Genomic DNA, 21,902 nt, shown 5'->3' on the forward strand with positions numbered 1-21,902 from the left:
ATTTTAAATTTGAATTCAATCTGGAAAACACTTTGATAATGGTTTGTTAAATCTGTAAATAATGGTTTGTGGTTTTGATAATGGTTAAGGACATCGATCTGGAAACACAAATTTGTTAAATCTGAAAAACAAAGTGTTTTCTTTTGTGTAAATTTAAATTCAATCTAGAAAACAGATTGTTAAATCTAGAAAAATACTTTGATAGTTGTTAAGAAAAACATTATCAAAAGATATGCGAGAAGGAGAAGAAACAAAAAGGAGGGACGACAATATATATGGTTGTCGTGTTGGAGCCTGAGATTGATTATGGAGGGAGTTTGGGAGATTGCTGGACTGTCTCACAGGGTGGGCGATGGTTTTTTACTCTATTTTTCTTTTATTTTTTAAAGTGATAGGTTTGATTAAGTACAACTGTGTAAGCACTGAACACATGACAAATTTTCAATAGAAGTACTACAAGCTAATGTGGTAATATTGTACTACTCAATAATTTCTCATATTTGAGAACATGGCATAAAGATTAAATGACAATGACGTCGAAAAAAATTTAATTTATCTGACAACTATTATCTTTGAGATTGAACATAGATTATGTTTAATGAAGATTAATTCATTTCCAAATGAGGTAAAGATCTTGAAACAACATTTGGTCATTACTCTCTTCTAAAATCCGATGGATTGGTGCTGTTCATTAACAGTGCACTTCCCGTTTCGCCCTTTGTTTTCTTCACGTTTTAGATTTTTTTTTCAAGTTGTATAGCGACTTGCCTGTTTTGCCATTTTCTCAAAGTTGTTCTCGCCTCTTCCTTCTGTAGAAATATGCTTTTTGTTGTTTTTGGTTTAGCTTCCGCCACGTGTCAATCATCTCTCACCTTTGCCTTTTCAGCTTTCCTTTCTTATTTCTCGTTCTCTCCCGCTATTTTTTTTCGTTTTGGAGTTCTGGGTTTTATCCCGTTTGTGTTTTTGCTACTTCCAAATCTGAGTTTGTAAGTTTTGTTCTCTTTTTTGTTCTGCTTTTTGTCTTTGTATTTGTTTTACTTCTGAGCTTCTATTTTTCCCTGCAACTATGATGTTGTTAGTCTGTCGTGTGTGATGTTATTTCGTTTTGAGCATCGAATTTTAATTGCTTTTTTTTCCTTTTTTTTATTTTTTTTATTTTTTTTAGCGCTTTTGTGTTCAGAATTTCACAGGTTCTCTCTTGAGGATTTGCACTTGGAGTTCTTACTGTCTTTGTCAGGTTACGGGTTTTTAGATTTTTTTACTTTTTATGGAGTTATTTGAGTGCTATGTTTAGTTGTTTTAATTATTTCAGATCATATGTTTCGGTGTTCAGTTGGATGTATTTATTTATTTATTTATTTTTTGCTGGTTGGTTTTGCCTCTGTTTAGAAACTATGCTATGGTGATAGTGTGTTTTGTTCTTTCAATTAGTTTTTACGTTATTTTTATGTAGATTGGTCTGGTTTTCATGTTAAACTTGCAATTTTTATTTCATTGAAATGCAAATGTTCCCGTTTGTTATTGCTCTTGATCTTTCACTTTTTTTTCAAATTAGTTGATTTGGTGTTCTTATATGGTATACATATTTGGGTTTAGATATGTAATTGTATACAATGGGTGTACCTTCATGAAAATATGGCTATTTTTATTGTCGTGGTGGAAGATTTTGGCAACTACGAAAATAGCAATTGGAAGAAGGGTTTGTTTATAGATAATCACTTGCCATCACTGGTTTGTCAGGAATAATAGTTATGTTTGTAACTAAGTAATCAAAAGAATTAATTTGATAGTTGTTGTGGATGATAATACATATTGGTAACTATTTATGACTATTGGACCAACATCTCAATTTAAGAGTGTATATTAAGATTTTCTTGCTGCAATTTAACAGATTTAATAGTTACATCATTCAATGAATGGCTCTTCAGTGTATATTTTAAAATCACCATCACTAATCTAGAGCTACTTCCATATGGATTCACCATCGCTAATGAGGTTTCTTTGGCCTCCAAAGAAATCATGATTAACTGTTCACTAATCTGCTGCTTTATTCTGTTCGACTCTTTAGAATAGGTAGCACTTGCTTCTTTTTTTTTTTTTTTTTTTTTTTTTTTTTGTGTGTGCGCGCGCATGCATGCGTATAAAAGATTAATTACATCAATGATAACTATTATGATTGAGGATCAATATGTTGTAAAGATACCTCAAGTTGTTTGGTTTTAACGTAAAAAATATGCTTTGTAAGTGAGGCCTTAATTTATTCTACACCTGATAAATTGGTGATTGTTATTTGTTTGCTTTTTTTTTTTTCTTCCTAATTTAGTTGTTTTCTTTGATCTTTGCTTTTTAGAAAATTGGTAGATTTCCTATTACTGTATACCACACCAATTTTTATGTTTATTATGCGGCTGTGTTGTTGTAGTACATAAGCCATGTGAGGCATAATTTAAAATTTTAAAGTCTTGGGATAAAACTAGAGACAAGTAATTGTGTTTGGTTTATTCGCATGTATTATGGTTTGATCCAATTTATGACTGAATGTGTAGCTATATTGCTGTTGTGGTTTAATTGAGTCTAATGTAGCTTAATAGGGATCCCTAATTGTCTTTTGCTTCTTTGTATTAACTCATAGTTTAGTTTATCCTATAGTTGATAAATCAATTATGGTTTACATTTCACTAGGTTGGCAATATTTACATTTGTTGGTGTTGTTGATCTTTGTTTTTTTTTTTTTTTTCCCAAACTGTTTAGCTTGGTATTGTTATATTGCATGCAGATTTTTTAGTTCAGTCTCTAACTATATTACTGTGGTGCTTAAATTTGGTGTAGTGTTGAGATCAAACTAGCGACAGCTAATTATCATTGTTTCATCAGATGCAGTCATGAATTAGTTTAGCTTATGAGTCATCAATTTTTAATTATAATTTGTTTGTTAGTTTACCTGGATCAAAGCTGATGGGAATTAGTATTCTTTGATGATTCGTTCATAAAATGTGAAACTACTTCTTATCTTGGTTTTAATGACATGAATGAATTCCGCTTAATAATTAAATATTGTTGTTATTTGGTTATAGGAAAAACTAACATGTCTTTTCTTCATCTCTTCGGTTTTGTCGTGTGAATATGTTGCTGTAGTCGTATAATGTCATAAATTATTACGTTCTCTCATCAAATTAGACATATATGGTTCCCTTTTGCTTTTTTGCACACAGTAGTAGTTTACCTTACTCTATGACTAATAAATTCCTTTGTCGCTGGATATTCCAGTTGTGAGTGCAAACTTTATAAGTTTTTGACAAGTATTTTGATACGATGATTTTCAAGTTTTTCTTTCTCATAGTGTTTTAATTGTAATATTACGTTTGCATCCATATTTTTCATTTTGTTAGCTACGTTATGGTGTTCTAGACAGGCCTATTTAATCTTGAATATTTCTTGGATGAAAATGATGTCAGGACTTAATGAAATTGGATAGGATCCAGTGCAATAAACTTTTACTTTAATGCTATTAATAAAAAAAGAGGAACAATTGATTTTATAACTGTGTGTGTTTTTGTTTTACCATCATTATTTCATAGTTGTTCCAACTCCACTTAACCAATTGGTGGCATATAAAAAGGTTGTCAAAATTAAAGTGCGTGTTTGTAGAATATGGAAACCAAAGTATCCATGCATGGGCGATAAATATACAGCCTTACATTGTATATTGGTTGATGAAAAGGTTAGTGATCATTTTTTCGTAAAATTAGTTTCTAAACATTTGATCTTCTGTGTTAAGGATGAGTTATTTGTTTTAATGCACATGACATGGTTTTTATACTCTATGTAGTAAAGGTTGTATACAATTTATCTCTAAACTCTTTATTCTTTAATTTTATGTTGTCAAATGATACATTCATTTTTGAGTTTACTCTGTGTAATGCACAATTTTTTTTACACGTATCTATCTCCTTTAAATTGTTAGTTACACCTGTTAATTTACAGTTGCTGTGACATCCCGTCCCGGAAATATCGAAACGTACATTGAAATTACAATTTTACCCTAATTTGTTTGTGTACGTTAAGTGTTGTGTAGTGTGGTGTTGTAGGACCACACACACACTCACACATCACCCTCACTTTCCCCGGGATTCCCTCCCTCATTCCCTCACTCTGTCTTTCTCTGTCTTTCTCTCTCTCTCTCTCTCTCTTCCTCCCCGAGCTCATCTTCTTCTTCTTCTTCTTCTCTTCAACACACGGACATACACACAAACATACCCAATACTTCACCAATCGAGAAACTAAGACCACCATCGTGTTCGTGGGGCTGAGAGGAGTCCAGTGGTACCAATTCCAGGTAAGAATTCGAACGTTTTCACGTCGTTTCAACAATGGCCGAATTATGTACTGTTCATGCAACCCTTAAACTAGCTTGTTTTTGCAATTTTGAAGCTTGTAGTTGTGTTTGTGAGGTCCCAAGGAGCCTCGGAGTGGTTCGTTGGGTGAATTTGGACGTCGGAAAGGCTAGGTTCGAAGTTGGCCGAACTTTGATCGTTGTTGCAGGTATGATCTAGTGAGTTTTAGCTTGTAAAAGTGGTCTAACGTTGTTCTACTAGTCCTAAGCTTCATTTTGGTATAAAGATCGTGAAAAATGGTTGAAAAACGAAGGAGAAAACTAAGTTAGAAAATTTCCCAGTTTTCCGGCGCCGTCGCCGGCGCCGGCGTCTCGCCGGAGAAGAAAGGGGAATATTCCGTTAAGTCTAACGGAATATTCCTAACGGCAGTGACGGAATCAGTTAAGTTTAACGGAATATTCCGTCAGTTTAACGGAATATTCCTGACGGCGTCTGTTGACACCGTCAGTGTGCATGGCACGTGGCCGCGCGTGGGGGGCGCGTAGGGCCGTGCCTTGGCCGGCGCGTGGGGGCGCGTGCGGGGTCCAAAAATTTTTCTAAAAATATGGGTGTGATCCTGAGGTTGTGTAGATCACGTTGGTATATTCAATTGTCCAATTTGAGCAATGTATGAGAAGTTATTACGAGAAGTTGCTTAGGTGCTTTTAAATTAATGTTTTCGTAACTTTGTCGCGTATAGGTGATTCGTTTTCCGAGGACGAGTGTACACACTCGAGGCAGGGGGGCTACGACCCTTCTAATTATCAGTGAGTGGGCTTTTGTTTTCTGTATATACCTATATACATATTAATTCCCAGAAATTAAATAGAAAAGGTTATTTGTTTTATGCCATGCATCATATGAATGTTGTTTACGCATCATCGCATGTACTAGTAGTGGCATACATATATATATATATGTGTATTTGGTGCTGTAGACGCACAGGTAAGTGCCAGGTAAGCGGTATTCATGTGGTTATGCATTCCTGTTTATTATGCAATAGTAGTTTGAGATGCTTAGAGAGCTCATAATCTGCACCCCCGGTGTTAGTGCTCCCGCCCAGAGAGGGGCAGAGTCCTTCACGTGATGTTCACCCGCACCACACGCTCGCCTTGGATCCAAGTTAGGTGCAAGCCTTGTCGTGCATACCACATTAGGTGGTTCCGACTCGTAGGTGACCCGCGATTATTCGCATAGTCTTCACGTGATCGTAGCACTAGAGCGTATATATTACACCCAGTCCTGTCGTGTAGACCACGTTAGGTGGCTCCGACTCGTGTGCAGATTCAGTTGTTGAGTTGAGATTGGAGCTCTATATGCAGCGATACATGTCACGTTAGGTGACTCCCGGCTGCCAGATTATATGTTATTGATATGAATTACGCTTGAGCATTTATATTTGATTATGAGATTCTGTTGTGGCATATTCTCAAGCATGAATGGCATATTGTGAGCATGAATGGCATATCATGAAGCATGATTGACATATCTATACATACGTATATATGTTCATTTTCTGGGAAGTATACAGGTTTTACGGCGAGGGGTTAGAATGTATTTTGCTAAAGAGTTTTCAAAGAACTTTGTTTTTGCCCACTCACGCTTTTGTTTTTGCGCCCCTCCAGGTTCTAGTGGTCTAGCAAGTTCGGTGGTTTATTCCAGAGGGCGTCCCGGCATTTCTGACAGACACTCACCATTGTAGGGTCACCTTCGGGTGTATATATGTCGTATCTTTTCCTTTTTGACTGCTGTAGACTTGCTCTGAATTGTGTCTCACATACACTAGTACTTTGTATGCTAGTAGGTTTTTAATTATTAGTACTTTTATATTACCTTCTTAATCGCTTCCGCACGCGCACATGGCTACGTCACCTTCGAGTGACGGCCAGCACGCCCTGATCTCGGTCGGGGTGTGTCAGCTTGGTATCAGAGCCTAGGTTTGGCAGTCCTGTGTCTTTGTGAGTATTCTAATAGTTGGTGTCTTCTGTCAGAATCATGCCGCCTCGTCGGGAACCACGTCGTTCAGATGAGTCTAGTTTCCCCGATCTTACTCAGTTGGGGGAAGTGATTGCTACAGCCCTTCAAACAGTGATGCGCCCTCCCCAGAGGACTCCTCTGGAGACTATGTATAACCTGAAGTTGGATAAGTTTAAAGGTAATGAGGGTCACGAAGGCGCAGAACGTTGGTTGGAACACATAGAGAAGACTTTCCGTGTGTTGCATAACCAGGGGAACCTTCCTATGGAAAGGTGGGTTGAGACAACCTCTTGGTTTCTAGAGATGGAGTCTGCAGCTTGGTGGGAACAAGAACTTCGTAGGTTGACTCCAGCTCAGAGGACCGATTGGAATGTTTTCAAGGACGTGTTTCAAAGGAGATTTGTACCCCCTGAGTATATTGACCGTAAGAAACAGGAATTCACTGAGTTGAGACAGCGAAAGATGACGGCTAACGAGTATTACCGTAAGTTCACTGACCTGTCTCGTTACTATCCTGATGTCGCTGGTAATCCGGCGGAGATGCTTCGTCGTTTTCGCTTGGGTACTAGGAAGAGATGGCGTTCTATGGCAACTACTACTCACTGTGAGTCCTACCAGGAGTTCTATGAGATATTGTTGAGGGTAGAGGACTCAGAGAATATGTCGAGTGACAGTGATGAAAAGAAAGATGACAAAGGGAAAAGTCAAGTGTCGCTTGGGCCTCGCCAAACTCAGAACTTCAAAAGGGGTGGTACTAGTTCGAGTTCGTCAAGTGGTGGTTTCAGTGCTTCTGGACAAGGACGTGGAGGTAGGTTTTATGGAGGTGCTCGAGGCCAGAGACAAGGTGATGGTGGCCGAAACCGAGTTCCATTTTGCCGTAGATGTAATAACCGACATTTCGGCGAATGCAGGCGTGGCAGCGGTGTTTGTTTCACGTGTGGACAGGCGGGACATATAGCGGTGAATTGTCCTTAGGGTCAGCAGCAGAAGCCGCAACAGACCTTTATGCCGCCACCTGCACCGATTCGGCAAATCCAGGGTCCGAGTAATTATGGGCAAGCAGGTAGAGGTGGTGCTTACCACTATCAGGGTGATGCTGTTCCCTATGCCCCGGGACCGTATCAATACCCCCATGACTCCTATTCACAAGGTAGTTATCCCCCGTATCCCAGCAACTACATGCCGTATCCTCCAGCTCCAACGGGTGGTTCTCAGTGGTACCAAGGAGGACAGTATCAACAGAGTGAGAATGCTACTAGTAGTGCAGGGTCTTAGAGACAGATGGGTCAGCCCAGTCAGGGGCGTGGAGCTCAAGGTCGCGGTGTTCAAGCGAGCAGAGGTCGTGGCGGACGACAGCAGGGCCAGGGGCGTATTCACAATATTTCCCTGCAGGATGCTCAGAACAACCCGGACTTGATTATGGGTACGTTAAACATTCTTGGTTATTTTGCTAGAGTCTTAATTGATTGTGGAGCTACACATTCCGTTATTTCCCATACATTTGCTCAAGTAACGCAACCTCGCCCCACACCTCTAGGGTACGATTTAGAATTCGCTATGCCTAGAGGAGAGAGATGTGTTGTAGATTGTATGTACCCAGGATGTCCAGTGATAGTAGAGGGTGTTGTTATGCCCGCTGATCTTATCCCGTTAGATATTGTCGATTTTGATGTGATTTTGGGCAACGATTGGTTGCATTTCTATCGTGCCAACATTGATTGTTACGGGAAAGTAGTTACGTTTCACCGTCCTGGATTACCTGAGGTTACTTTTGTGGGTGAGCAGAGTGGGGTAAGACACGGCGTTATTTCGGCTTTGCGAGCGAATAAGTTGTTGTCTAAAGGTTGTCAGGGATATCTAGCTCATGTGGTGCTAGAGGAGACCGTTCTTAGCAGAATTGAGGATGTGAGAGTGGTTAGACACTTCCCTGATGTTTTTCCTGAGGATTTACCTGGTTTACCCCCAGATCGAGACGTGAATTTCACTATTGAGTTGCTTCCAGGTACTAATCCTATTTCATTAACTCCTTATCGTATGGCTCCTGCTGAGTTAAGGGAATTGAAAGTGCAGTTACAGGAATTAGTGGATAAGGGATTCATTCAGCCTAGTACTTCACCTTGGGGCGCTCCAGTGTTATTTGTGAAAAAGAAAGATGAAACTTTGAGGCTGTGTATCGACTACAGGCAATTGAATCGGGTGACGATTAAAAACCGTTATCCATTACCTCGTATCGATGATTTGTTTGATCAGCTGAGAGGTGCTTGTGTATTTTCTAAGATAGACTTGAGGTCTGGGTACTATCAGCTGAAGATTAGTAGGGATGATGTTCTTAAGACGGCGTTCAGGACTCGTTACGGTCATTACGAGTTTCTGGTTATGCCGTTTGGGTTGACGAATGCACCAGCAGCTTTTATGGATTTAATGAACCGGGTATTTCAGCCTTACCTGGATAGATTTGTCATTGTCTTCATTGACGATATTCTGGTGTATTCTAAGTCCAAAGCGAAGCATGTTAGACATCTTACTTTGGTGTTGAAGAGGTTGAGAGAACACCAATTGTATGCTAAGTTTAGCAAGTGCCAGTTCTGGTTAGATCAAGTCGCGTTTTTGGGGCACATCATTTCTGCTCAAGGTATTCTTGTTGATCCTCAGAAGGTTGCAGCTGTGGAGAGTTGGGAGCAACCACGAACCGTCACTGAGGTGAGAAGTTTCATTGGTTTGGCGGGATATTATCGGAGATTCGTTAAGGATTTTTCGGTGATTGCCTTGCCACTGACGAGGTTAACAAGGAAAGACGTTAAGTTTGAGTGGAATGATAAGTGTGAGCAGAGTTTCCAGCAGTTGAAGCATTGTCTCACTAATGCACCTGTTTTGGCACTCCCGGACGATAGTGGTGATTTCGAGGTTTATAGCGATGCTTCCTTGAATGGTCTGGGATGTGTATTGATGCAGCATGGTAGGGTGATTGCTTATGCTTCGCGGCAGTTGAAACCCCATGAGATGAATTACCCTACACATGATTTGGAGTTGGCTGCTATCATCTTTGCGTTGAAGTTGTGGAGACATTATCTTTACGGAGAGAAGTGTAGGATCTTCACAGATCACAAGAGTCTTCAGTATCTTTTCACCCAGAAGGAACTTAATCTTCGTCAACGGAGGTGGTTGGAGTTGCTCAGCGATTACGATTGCACGATTGACTATCACCCTGGTCGTGCGAACGTGGTAGCCGATGCACTTAGCAGGAAGTCACATGGCCGTATCAATGCGTTGTACGCTAGTCGTATTCCTCTTTTGGTGGACTTGCGTGCTACGGGAGTAAGGTTAGAAGCAGAAGATCGAGAAGTGGCATTACTTGCTAATTTTCAAGTTAGGCCAATCTTGGTTGATCGGGTGCTTGAAGCTCAAGTAGCTGATGAACAGATTCAAGAACTAATTCGAGCTCGAGATCAAGGAAGGAGGCGAGATCTCAGAGTTCGTGATTCTGATGGCATGTTGATGTTAGAGGGTAGAATGTTCGTGCCTAGTAATGTGGAGTTGAAGAAGGAAATTCTCGATGAAGCACATATCTCGGCTTATACCATGCACCCAGAAGCGACCAAAATGTATCATACCATTCGACCATTTTACTATTGGCCGGGTATAAAAAGGGAGATAGCTGAGTATGTGAGCAGTTGTGCTGTTTGTCAGCAGGTTAAAGCAGAAAGAAAGAAGCCGTTTGGGCTGTTACAGCCGCTTCCCGTTCCAGAGTGGAAATGGGAAAATATCACTATGGATTTTGTGTACAAGCTCCCGCGTACACATAATGGCTTTGACGGCATTTGGGTGATCGTTGATCGGCTCACTAAGTCGGCACATTTTATTCCAGTAAGAGAGAAGTATTCTTTGAGCCGGTTAGCGGAATTGTTTATCTCCAAGGTTGTGAAGTATCATGGTGTCCCTGTGAGTATTGTCTCGGATCGTGATCCACGATTCACATCGAAGTTTTGGGTAGTTTTTCAAGAAGCTTTGGGTACGAGACTACTTTACAGTACGGCATATCATCCACAGACGGACGGACAGTCCGAGAGAACTATTCAGACCTTGGAAGATATGCTGTGAGCTTCGGTGTTGCAGTTTACCGATGCTTGGCACCAGCGGTTAGATTTGATGGAATTTTCTTACAACAACAGTTTCCATTCAAGTATTGGCATGGCGCCATTTGAAGCTTTGTATGGTAGATCTTGTCGCACTCCGTTATGTTGGTCAGAGGTTGGAGAAAGAGTCTTAGTAGGCCCGGAGATTGTCGAGGAGACTACTCAAAACGTTCAAGTAATTAGGTCTAACCTGAAAGCAGCTCAGGATAGGCAGAAAAGTTTAGCAGATCGACATGCTACGGACAGAACGTATGAGGTCGGAGATTGGGTATTTCTGAAGCTTTCACCGTGGAGAGGTGTTGTGCGGTTTGGAAAGAAAGGGAAGTTGAGTCCCAGGTACATCGGACCGTACATAGTCACAGAAAGAGTTGGTGAGGTAGCTTACAGGTTGGAGTTGCCTTCGGAGTTGGCTAAAGTGCATAATGTTTTTCACGTGTCTATGCTCCGACATTACGTTGTTGATTCATCACATGTGATCCCTCCTCAACCGTTAGAGATAAATCCAGATTTGACGTATGACGAGGAACCGTTAACGATCCTAGATTGGAAAGAGAAGGTTCTGAGGAACAAAACGGTGAATTTGGTGAAAGTTTTGTGGAGGAATCACTCGGTTGAAGAAGCGACATGGGAGACAGAAAATAGGATGAGGGATTTGTATCCTAGATTGTTTTTCGATCACTAGGGGTTAAATGAGGTTGTTTTGAATTTCGGGACGAAATTCTATTAAGGAGGGTAGGTTGTGACATCCCGTCCCGGAAATATCGAAACGTACATTGAAATTACAATTTTACCCTAATTTGTTTGTGTACGTTAAGTGTTGTGTAGTGTGGTGTTGTAGGACCACACACACACTCACACATCACCCTCACTTTCCCCGGGATTCCCTCCCTCATTCCCTCATTCTGTCTTTCTCTGTCTTTCTCTCTCTCTCTCTCTCTCTTCCTCCCCGAGCTCATCTTCTTCTTCTTCTTCTCTTCAACACACGGACATACACACAAACATACCCAATACTTCACCAATCGAGAAACTAAGACCACCATCGTGTTCGTGGGGCTGAGAGGAGTCCAGTGGTACCAATTCCAGGTAAGAATTCGAACGTTTTCACGTCGTTTCAACAATGGCCGAATTATGTACTGTTCATGCAACCCTTAAACTAGCTTGTTTTTGCAATTTTGAAGCTTGTAGTTGTGTTTGTGAGGTCCCAAGGAGCCTCGGAGTGGTTCGTTGGGTGAATTTGGACGTCGGAAAGGCTAGGTTCGAAGTTGGCCGAACTTTGATCGTTGTTGCAGGTATGATCTAGTGAGTTTTAGCTTGTAAAAGTGGTCTAACGTTGTTCTACTAGTCCTAAGCTTCATTTTGGTATAAAGATCGTGAAAAATGGTTGAAAAACGAAGGAGAAAACTAAGTTAGAAAATTTCCCAGTTTTCCGGCGCCGTCGCCGGCGCCGGCGTCTCGCCGGAGAAGAAAGGGGAATATTCCGTTAAGTCTAACGGAATATTCCTAACGGCAGTGACGGAATCAGTTAAGTTTAATGGAATATTCCGTCAGTTTAACGGAATATTCCTGACGGCGTCTGTTGACACCGTCAGTGTGCATGGCACGTGGCCGCGCGTGGGGGGCGCGTAGGGCCGTGCCTTGGCCGGCGCGTGGGGGCGCGTGCGGGGTCCAAAAATTTTTCTAAAAATATGGGTGTGATCCTGAGGTTGTGTAGATCACGTTGGTATATTCAATTGTCCAATTTGAGCAATGTATGAGAAGTTATTACGAGAAGTTGCTTAGGTGCTTTTAAATTAATGTTTTCGTAACTTTGTCGCGTATAGGTGATTCGTTTTCCGAGGACGAGCGTACACACTCGAGGCAGGGGGGCTACGACCCTTCTAATTATCAGTGAGTGGGCTTTTGTTTTCTGTATATACCTATATACATATTAATTCCCAGAAATTAAATAGAAAAGGTTATTTGTTTTATGCCATGCATCATATGAATGTTGTTTACGCATCATCGCATGTACTAGTAGTGGCATACATATATATATATATGTGTATTTGGTGCTGTAGACGCACAGGTAAGTGCCAGGTAAGCAGTATTCATGTGGTTATGCATTCCTGTTTATTATGCAATAGTAGTTTGAGATGCTTAGAGAGCTCATAATCTGCACCCCCGGTGTTAGTGCTCCCGCCCAGAGAGGGGCAGAGTCCTTCACGTGATGTTCACCCGCACCACACGCTCGCCTTGGATCCAAGTTAGGTGCAAGCCTTGTCGTGCATACCACATTAGGTGGTTCCGACTCGTAGGTGACCCGCGATTATTCGCATAGTCTTCACGTGATCGTAGCACTAGAGCGTATATATTACACCCAGTCCTGTCGTGTAGACCACGTTAGGTGGCTCCGACTCGTGTGCAGATTCAGTTGTTGAGTTGAGATTGGAGCTCTATATGCAGCGATACATGTCACGTTAGGTGACTCCCGGCTGCCAGATTATATGTTATTGATATGAATTACGCTTGAGCATTTATATTTGATTATGAGATTCTGTTGTGGCATATTCTCAAGCATGAATGGCATATCATGAAGCATGATTGACATATCTATACATACGTATATATGTTCATTTTCTGGGAAGTATACAGGTTTTACGGCGAGGGGTTAGAATGTATTTTGCTAAAGAGTTTTCAAAGAACTTTGTTTTTGCCCACTCACGCTTTTGTATTTGCGCCCCTCCAGGTTCTAGTGGTCTAGCAAGTTCGGTGGTTTATTCCAGAGGGCGTCCCGGCATTTCTGACAGACACTCACCATTGTAGGGTCACCTTCGGGTGTACATATGTCGTATCTTTTCCTTTTTTACTGCTGTAGACTTGCTCTGAATTGTGTCTCACATACACTAGTACTTTGTATGCTAGTAGGTTTTTAATTATTAGTACTTTTATATTACCTTCTTAATCGCTTCCGCACGCGCACATGGCTACGTCACCTTCGAGTGACGGCCAGCACGCCCTGATTTCGGTCGGGGTGTGTCAGTTGCTATTTACTATCCATGTTGTTCAGTATCTGTCATTTGTACCTATTTCCATGTTATTTCAACCATAAAAGTTAGGGCCATTTACTTATCCACAGTGCTTTGAATGTTTTTATTTCTTATATTTTGATCTCTTTAATTGTCAAGCAACAAGCCATTGAAGCGTCTTCTGATGAAATGGACCATGAAATAATAGTTCCAAAGATTGAAGTGGGTGCTTGTTATGAAATTATGAATTTTCATACAAACAAGACAATAGCTCAATGCAGAGTTGTTTTGCACGACACCCGCATCATGTTGACTTCCAAGACAGTTTTTAAGAAATTGACAAGTGCCTTTCCGCCTATTCCACGATATAGGTTTTTCTTACAAGATTATAATAGATTGTATCCTCTGTTAAACAAGCTTGACATCTTGACAGGTAATAATACATATAAATAAGCATATTAATATCTATTGGTGCTTATTTTATTCAACGTTTTACTATGAACTTATCAATTTCTTTTTTTTTTTTTTTTTTAATTTGAAGATGTTATTGGTCACCTGGTTGCAGTCTAGGCTTCATAAGCAATACAGATCAATCAGAGAATTGATCGCAAATGTGATTTGGTCATACAAAATATCAGGTCATTTCGTATCCATAATAAAATTTAAAATTATTTTTGTGTCTCAATTCCATATGAGTTGTCTAATACTCATATTCTTCTCTTAAAAAGTTTGAACGATTATAAATAAATAAATTAAGATTTTCATGACTTTTCAAATTTTTATTATTTTTTTGGCTTTTCTTCTATTACAGAAATGAAGAGGCTAAGATTACACTATGGTCAGATGTTGCGCATAGCTTGTCTGCTCTTTCATTAGAACAGCTACCCAAGCCAATAATTGTTGTTTTTACAAGCTTGAGAGTAAAACTCTATTTATTATTTTCTATTTTCTTTGAAATCTGTTTAGCTATTGAATTAACTTTCGTTCTGTTTCTCTGTGCTTGCAAAACGATGTCGTATGATTTTATTTTATGTTTGTTGATGCACAAAATCAGCGAGGATTTTGGTACAACAGAAAGTGTCAAGTTTGTGACATTCGCTAGATTGCTCTGGTCATTAGTGTGGATAAGTATGTAAATGAATAAAGACAGGGAAACAAACAACACAAGATGTATGTGGTTCACCTAGATTGTTTACGTCCACGGAGTAGAGGAGTTCTCATTAGTTGTGAAGGCTTTACACAAATACATAGGTTCAAGCTCTCTTTTAGTGAGTTCTAGTGAATAGTTTAGTACCAATGACATTAGGGATTATTGTGGGAAAATGATCATTTTTTATGGAAGAGAGTTTCTAGCTTTGTTTTGACGTTGACACGTGTCGTGTTGTGATTAACCTCTAATATCGACACGTGTTGCGCTGTGATTGGCCTCTGATACTGACACGTGTTGCGTTGTGATTGGCCTCCTGGTTGGAGGAATAATCTTGTGGGTCCTTGACGGTATACTGTTGACCGGTGCTCAGTAGTTTCGGGATTGGTCAAGTATGGTACAAACAGTGCTCCCCTAAGTTCTCGAGTGAGGGAATCTCCTTGGTTGGGGACTTGCAAGATCCAAGCCATTGAGTAATCATGAAACTTCCAAGTACCGAAGTGTGGTGTCGCCTTCACTTGCCTTCTCTGTCCTGTAGTAGATGTGGCATCTTCTCTTGGAAGTACTTTTCCTTCATTTAGGAGTGATATCTTTAGTTGGCGTTGACGCACAAGGTAATGTATCATTTTCATTTGAAGCTTACTTGTAGTTTCGGGTTTGGTCAAGTGTGATACAAATCATATAGTAGGAGTTCCCCAAGTCTCTAAAGGAGAAGATCTGCCGAAGGAGGTGACAGACAAGGTAAGCAATCAGAGTTCCAAACAATCAGTCTCAGATCGGTAGGTTGATCTTGGGTTCCGGTTGATTGTGCTCATTCTCATTGTCTTTCATTCAGCAACAAGGATAAAAAGAAGAAACAGAGAGAATAGATGATATGAGGTACTCTTGATTTTGGAGAAGACGGACGAATCGGCACGTGCTTTGTTGTACTTGACTTTCCACATGTGTATTCTTGAACTGGGCTAGAGGGTTTTCTGGTTTCCTCCAAAGGAGCGAGTCGACTCCAGAATTTGAGGGTCAAAACAAGTCCGTCAAATCTGGAGTATGTTCGATCTTGATGATATGGGATACTTTTGCTGTTTGACAAAGTAATGGATGTGGTATGGCGAGGCTTTGTTCTTCGACGACGGTGCTAGCAAAAGGCTGTTGAGGCTTCTCAATCTCTTCAATTAAAGCAATGGTGCTGAGCTTGGATTTGACTTAGACTCCTCCGTCTGGATTGTGTGGTTCCACAGGAAGGGCGTCGTGCTGTAGTGATCTGTTCTAGCTTGTCGTTAAACTTTCTACTTCAATCTTTTGTATAGCAGAAATGGTGCGCAACCTTTGCATTTAAATGGTCTTCAGACCATTATTTCGCAGCGACTCATCTATACTTGGCAGCTTCAGTGTAAAGAGCTAATATCATACCAACTGTTCTGAGGTATTTGCCGAAGGAATTTGTGATCTTGACAACAATTAAGGATAAGTATTCGAGAGCAATGCTAGGCAAGCAACCAAGCAAAGGTTCCGGGTAATCAGTTCTAGATCGGAAGTTTGATTTCAGGTTCCGACTGATTGCTTTCTTTCTCCTTATCTTGCAGGTAAGAGCAAGGGCAAAAGAAAAGACAGGAAAAAAACATGATATGAGATACTCTTGCTTTCAACCCTGATGATACGAGATATTATTGCTTTGATGTGGCTGGTTGGCAGAGGTATTATTGAGGGGGAAGAAAGCGGAGTATTTCGAGAGGCTAGATTGGGAGTGCCATTTCGAATGTGAGGAAGGGTTGAGCATTTTTTTTTCATTTGGCAGGTCTACCTGGTTGTGGAGGATAGAGGTCGACATATATAGAAATTGTCCCAACAACGAGTAGTAATGCTGTTTCTTTACTCTTCTCGGTCAGAGCAATGTAATGGTAACTATAAGGTTCACATGTTTTAACTTTGTCAAAGCACTTAGAAAAAGTGGTCTTTGGTATCCAGAAAGCTGATGTTACATGTGAGGATTGTGGACAAATTTTATCCAAGCAAATCCGACTCTTGAAGTTCGAGGAGCGGTGCCTCTTCAATTTCTAAGCAGGCAATCTTATTGGGGATATGGTTTTCGAGATTCGGAGAGTGGTGTTTCTTCGATTTCTAGGCAAGCAATCTTATTGGGAGTGTTTTCTCGGATGTGAATAAAGGCTGGGCATTTTTGTAAGTCTGCTTTGCCACGGAGCACAAAGGTTGATACACATAAGGATTTTCCAATTATCAAGTAGTGGTGCTGTTCCTTTACCCTTGTGGGTAATAGTAAGGTAACTGGACTTTCAAAATTTACGCGACTTAACTTTGTCAGAGTTCTTTGGCAAAGTTATTCTTGGTATCCGAGGAACTGATGTCGTGTGTGAAGATTGCTAATAAATCTTACTCAGGAAAATCTGCTTCTCGAAATTCGAAGAGTGGTGCCTCTTCGATTTTTGAACAAACGGCCATGTTGCCCTTTCTTTTATAAGGGCACCAATTGTGTTCAAGAAGTACGTTAAGAGAGTTACTGCTTAAAGGAATTTTTTCCTTATTTTCGTACTTCTGAGACTTACTGTACCTCATTCTTTCTTCACCTTTTCTGAGAATGTCTGGTCCGTCCGATCGTCGTTTAGACTTGAATGCTGTGGAAGAGGTAGTTATGTCTCCTCAAGATAACATATGGCGCCCATCCTTCTTATCTCCTACTTGTTCCCTTATTATTGGGGAATTTGTGATGAAGAATGATATGACAGCTACGGTGGTGGCCAAAAATCTTCTCACTCCCAAAGACAACAGACTACTTTCCAAACGGTTCGATGAGTTGGCTTTTAAGGATTCTCTAGCTTTCAGTGTTCAGTGTGCGGGTTCTGTGTCTAATATGGCCCAACACCTATTTGCTCGAACCCGCCAAATTGAATCGTTGGCGGCTGAAGTGATAAATCTCAAACAAGAGATCAGAGGGCTTAAGCATGAGAATAAACAATTGCACATGCTCGCACATAGCTATGCTACAAACATGAAGAGAAAGCTTGATCAGTTACAGAAATCCGAGGGTCAGATTTTAAGTGATCATTAGAGGGTTGTGAGTTTGTTCAAAAGACATTTATTTCCTTCGTTTTCTGGGGCTGTACCACGTACTGAAGCTCCAAATGATTAACCTCTGGTGCTTCCTCTTTCTGGGGTTCTGCCCAGTACTGAGGCTCCAAATGACCATTCTTCGATGCCTTCTATTTCTGAGGCTTTGCCGAGTGCTGAGACTTCTCCTGAGCAAACTTTGTGAAGCCTATTCCTGTTTGTTTGTTCTGACTCATGTGTATGTACGTATTTGTAATTTATCAAAGATATCAATAAATAAACTTTACTTCATTCAACGTGTTGTGTTAAATACACTGAGGTATCCTTCACTAAGTTCTTTGAAATTTTTTGTTTTGTTGAAATTTGCACGTTGAAACTTCGTGAGTGAATCATGTAGGTTGAAATAATGCTAACTTAATTTCCTGAGTGAGGAAAACTTTTTGGTTGAGGACTTGAAAATCTATGTCACTGAGTAAGCGTGAACCTTCCAAGTACCGAGGTGCAGTAGCATATGGTAGGAGTTCCCCAAGTCTCTGGTCGAGGGAGATGACGAAGGAGGTGTCTTGCTAGTAGCCAATTTTCCAAACAAAACTTCACCATTTTCCTTTCTAAGTGGTTGCCCAAAACTCCTCCTTCATATATATTTGGTATGAAAGTTGTTAGGCCCAAAGAAGGGGAGGCCTAGGCTCATTTCTTTCGTTCTTTCTTTCTTTCTTTTTTTTTATTTTTTTTGAATTTTTGAATTTTTGAATTTTCGATTTTTTTTCTCGAATTTTTTAATTTTCGAAAATATTTGTTTTTTTAATAGGTGAAGCTTTGATGTTGAAGTTTTGTAGTTGAAACTTTGTAGGTGAAGTTTTTGTGTTGAAACTTTGTAGGTGAAGTTTTTGTTGGACACCATAAATTGATTTTGCTTCACACTATCTTAATTAAGAGTGAAGCTTTTGAGATTTGTAGTTGCTCGCCATTGATGAAGCTTTGTTTAATGTTGAAACTTTGTTGTTGAAGTTTTGTAGGTGAAGCTTTTGTTGGACACCATAAATTGATTTTGTTTCACACTATCTTGATCAAGAGTGTGAAGCTTTTGAGAATTGTAGTTGCTCTCCATTGATGAAGCTTTGTAGGTGAAGCTTTGGTGTTGAAACTTTGTAAGTGAAGCTTTTGTTGGGCACCATAAATTGATTTTGCTTTATACTATCTTGATCAAGAGTGCGTAGCTTTTGAGAATTGTAGTTGTCTTCCATTGATGAAGTTAATATGTTTCCCTTTTTTTCTTTTTTTCTTTTTTGAAGTGAGGGAACTGAAAATTTGAAGTTTGACACTCCCTAGACTTTTCATGTGGGGCTTTCTCATGGTTTGAATTTGAATTTTGAATTTTGAATTTCTTTGATCATGTTGAACTTATATAAGAAGAATAAGTTTCCATTCTTTACCTTGCTTTCATTTGCTCATTTTGTAGTAATCTTTGAAAGCAGAGTGTTCTCTAATTGAGAAGGATTTGGGCATTGCTTTGCACCATCTTCAAGTTGGTAGTCTTCTCCATTAGATCACATGCTTTCATTGTCGAATTGTTCGAGTGTTCATGTATATGGTTGAGAATATGATGAACTAGTTGAGCTTTTCTTCATGCCCTAAGAATTTCCTTATGTTTCGATCTTTCATGTAGTGATAGAGTTTGTTTTTGTTTGTTGTAGATGTCAGAGTCTGGAAGTCCTAGTGATGAGGGCTCCCCTAGCTCTAGCTCTAGGTTTGAGCTTACAATGTTGGAGTCTTCAAGGCCTTTGTTGGAGTTTTGTATAAAAGAAACATTGGATGATCTTCGCAATTGTTGAACCTTAGCCAATATTGATTCTTCCTCCTTCATGTCAGTGGGTGAGCGGACCATTTAGAGAAAATCTTGTTAGATAGCAAAAAACAGCTTGAGGCCCTGGCAGTCATGTACTATCCCCCGCAATGTAGGAATGCGTTTGGTACATCATGAAGAATTGCCCTTTGAACCGCCCAATGGTCATGTTATGTTTTATACCCAAATATTATTGACCTTAGGGGTGAAGTTGCCTTTGCACCTTTGGTTGCAACGGATGCTATCTTTCATTGGATATGTGCCTAGACAACTCAATCTTGGTTTTTGGGATACCTTGATCGGGTTTTATATTATTTGGATGGAATGTGGGTTAGGTGAGCCTTCCTTCCATCAATGGCGCTACTGCTATAAGATGCGCCCAGTGAAAGCATGCCCTGGGTATGCCGAGTGTGCATGTTGAAGTGAGAGAGAGCGTATTGTCTTTGGTAAGAAAAAGGCGTACTGCATTTGGAAAAATCGTTGGTGCTTTCTTTATAATGATTGGGAGCATGTTAGGGGTGTCACACCTGAGCGTCGTGTTCTCACTCACTTCCAAACTATAGGTTGTAATGTATCCATTGTTCGCATTGTTTGCTATTTGTTGTAGTTTCTTCTTGCGTCTAATATTTTCCTTCATGCAGTGACTCGAGGAAACATCAAATTGTCCGGAAGGGAACTGACTGATGTAGAGAAGGTGTTAAAGGTGCCTAAAAAGGATAGACATTTGTGCAAGCTACGACCTTTGTTTCGAAAGTACGGTTTCCAACCCCTAATGTCGGAGTGCCAGAGACAAGCAAGTAAGTTGTATCTTTCATTTCACCCCCTTTCTTTTACTAAGTTGCATTCTTTACTTTGATTTTTTCTTGTTCAGTGGAGAAAGTGAGCAAGAAAGGGGGGACTAGCACCAAGAAAGGGAAAACACTCATGTTAGTTCCCGTAGGCGACATTTTGTTTCACAAGGGAGCTCGTAAACACTGGGTGAGGCCAACCCCTAGACCTAAGTCGCAAGAAGAGATCCTCAAGATTACTGCCTTAAAGAAAGCTAAAGCTGAGAGTATCGGGTGTGCTGCTGTTATAGTTGCAGGGGAGGAGAGACGAATGTTGCCTTCTCTTCCTACCATCGATCCCATCTTTCCTCCAATTATGGAGTCCACTGACTAAGAAGGTGACCCTAGCTCTAGCCGTAAGAGTAAGTATAAGTAAGAGGTTGGCAGCATCCATTGGAAGGATTTGAAGGTTGCCATGCAGCCAAGTATTTTAGGTATGTCAATAATTGTCTGGCAGGACGTCGATCTACTGTTGACGAGCTTAGCGAGCCGCTAGATGAGAACGAATCAAATCGTGATCGGATGATGAGGCTATCTTCTTATGTAAGTGTTATTCTGTCATTTCTTTATTTTCTCTCTTTTTTTTGGTAGTGACAATCATCTTGTCATGTAGGTCATGACTGAGTACGTTGACAGATTACGAGAGGTTGAGCGGTACAAGGTAAAGTTTAAAGAGAATAACCAGCTTGTGAATGACGCCAGAAAAACGAGCAAAGCTTTGGCTGAGGCCATCCGCCTCAAAGATCAACACTTTGAGAGTTTGAAGAGGCGAAATGATGAGAACGTGAGGCTCAAGAAACAATTGGAGGGGACTGGGAAACAGTTGGAGACAACTATCCTCGAAGTTTCCAAGGTTAAAGGGGAGTTGGATAGTGCCTTGGTTGAAGTTTCTGAGCTAAAGAGGAGTATCCTAATTGAGAGGGACGTTGCCGTGTAGGAGTTCTTAGGTTCCCAGGCCTTTCACGATGCCTTTAGACCTCACTGCATCCGAACGGCTAATTTTGAGAAAAGGAAATGGATGGCCGTCCTTAAGCGTTACGATAATGGAAGCATTATCCGAAAGTGCCGTGATGAGATGGATGAGTACCGACAAAAAGGTGAAGCCTTCGTCCTTGCAGTTGATCCTAGTAATGATGATGACTCTGATAATGAGGCTAGTGTCGGTGAGCAATCTCAAGAGAGTGAGGATGGTTTTGGAGATACCGAGGATGACGATGGCGATGCGGTTGAAACGCAGAGTGATATTGTCAGGGGTTCGACCTCAGATGAGGGTGACTCATAGTATCCTCTTTTTCTGCATGTACTTTGAATGTACTAGTTTGTTGTTTGTATGACATGTGCCATGTACTTTGGATGTACTATTTTGTTGTTTGTATGACATGTGTCATGTTAAGGGTTTTTTGTTTGTGTATGTTTGCAACCTTGTACTATGCGCTTTGATGTTAATTGCCAAGTATTTGTACTATTAATGATAAATGTTTGGCTATGTTTGAATAGATTCCTTGTTTGGATATAAGTCATGTTGACATATACTTAG

At 40.4% G+C, this 21,902-nt stretch overlaps 3 long non-coding RNA genes and 1 pseudogene across 3 annotated transcripts; all 4 read left to right on the forward strand.

The window, feature by feature from the left end:
• Positions 1-1,185: 1,185 nt before the first annotated feature.
• On the forward strand, positions 1,186-13,956 carry LOC148695151 (uncharacterized). Its single transcript, XR_015965124.1, has 2 exons — positions 1,186-1,237; positions 13,648-13,956. It is a non-coding gene; the product is annotated as an uncharacterized LOC148695151 (long non-coding RNA).
• Positions 2,165-6,203, forward strand: LOC148695152 (uncharacterized). Its single transcript, XR_015965121.1, has 4 exons — positions 2,165-4,336; positions 4,432-4,542; positions 5,074-5,140; positions 5,999-6,203. It is a non-coding gene; the product is annotated as an uncharacterized LOC148695152 (long non-coding RNA).
• On the forward strand, positions 12,303-13,591 carry LOC148695153 (uncharacterized). Its single transcript, XR_015965122.1, has 2 exons — positions 12,303-12,370; positions 13,209-13,591. It is a non-coding gene; the product is annotated as an uncharacterized LOC148695153 (long non-coding RNA).
• A 7,025-nt stretch (positions 13,957-20,981) lies between the features above and the next one.
• LOC148695154 (uncharacterized) lies at positions 20,982-21,647 on the forward strand (annotated as a pseudogene).
• The last annotated feature ends 255 nt before the right edge of the window (positions 21,648-21,902 follow it).

This window comes from Pyrus communis, chromosome 8 (genome assembly GCF_041283825.1).
Source record: "Pyrus communis isolate YQ-2024b chromosome 8, ASM4128382v1, whole genome shotgun sequence".
Taxonomy (NCBI): Eukaryota; Viridiplantae; Streptophyta; class Magnoliopsida; order Rosales; family Rosaceae; genus Pyrus; species Pyrus communis.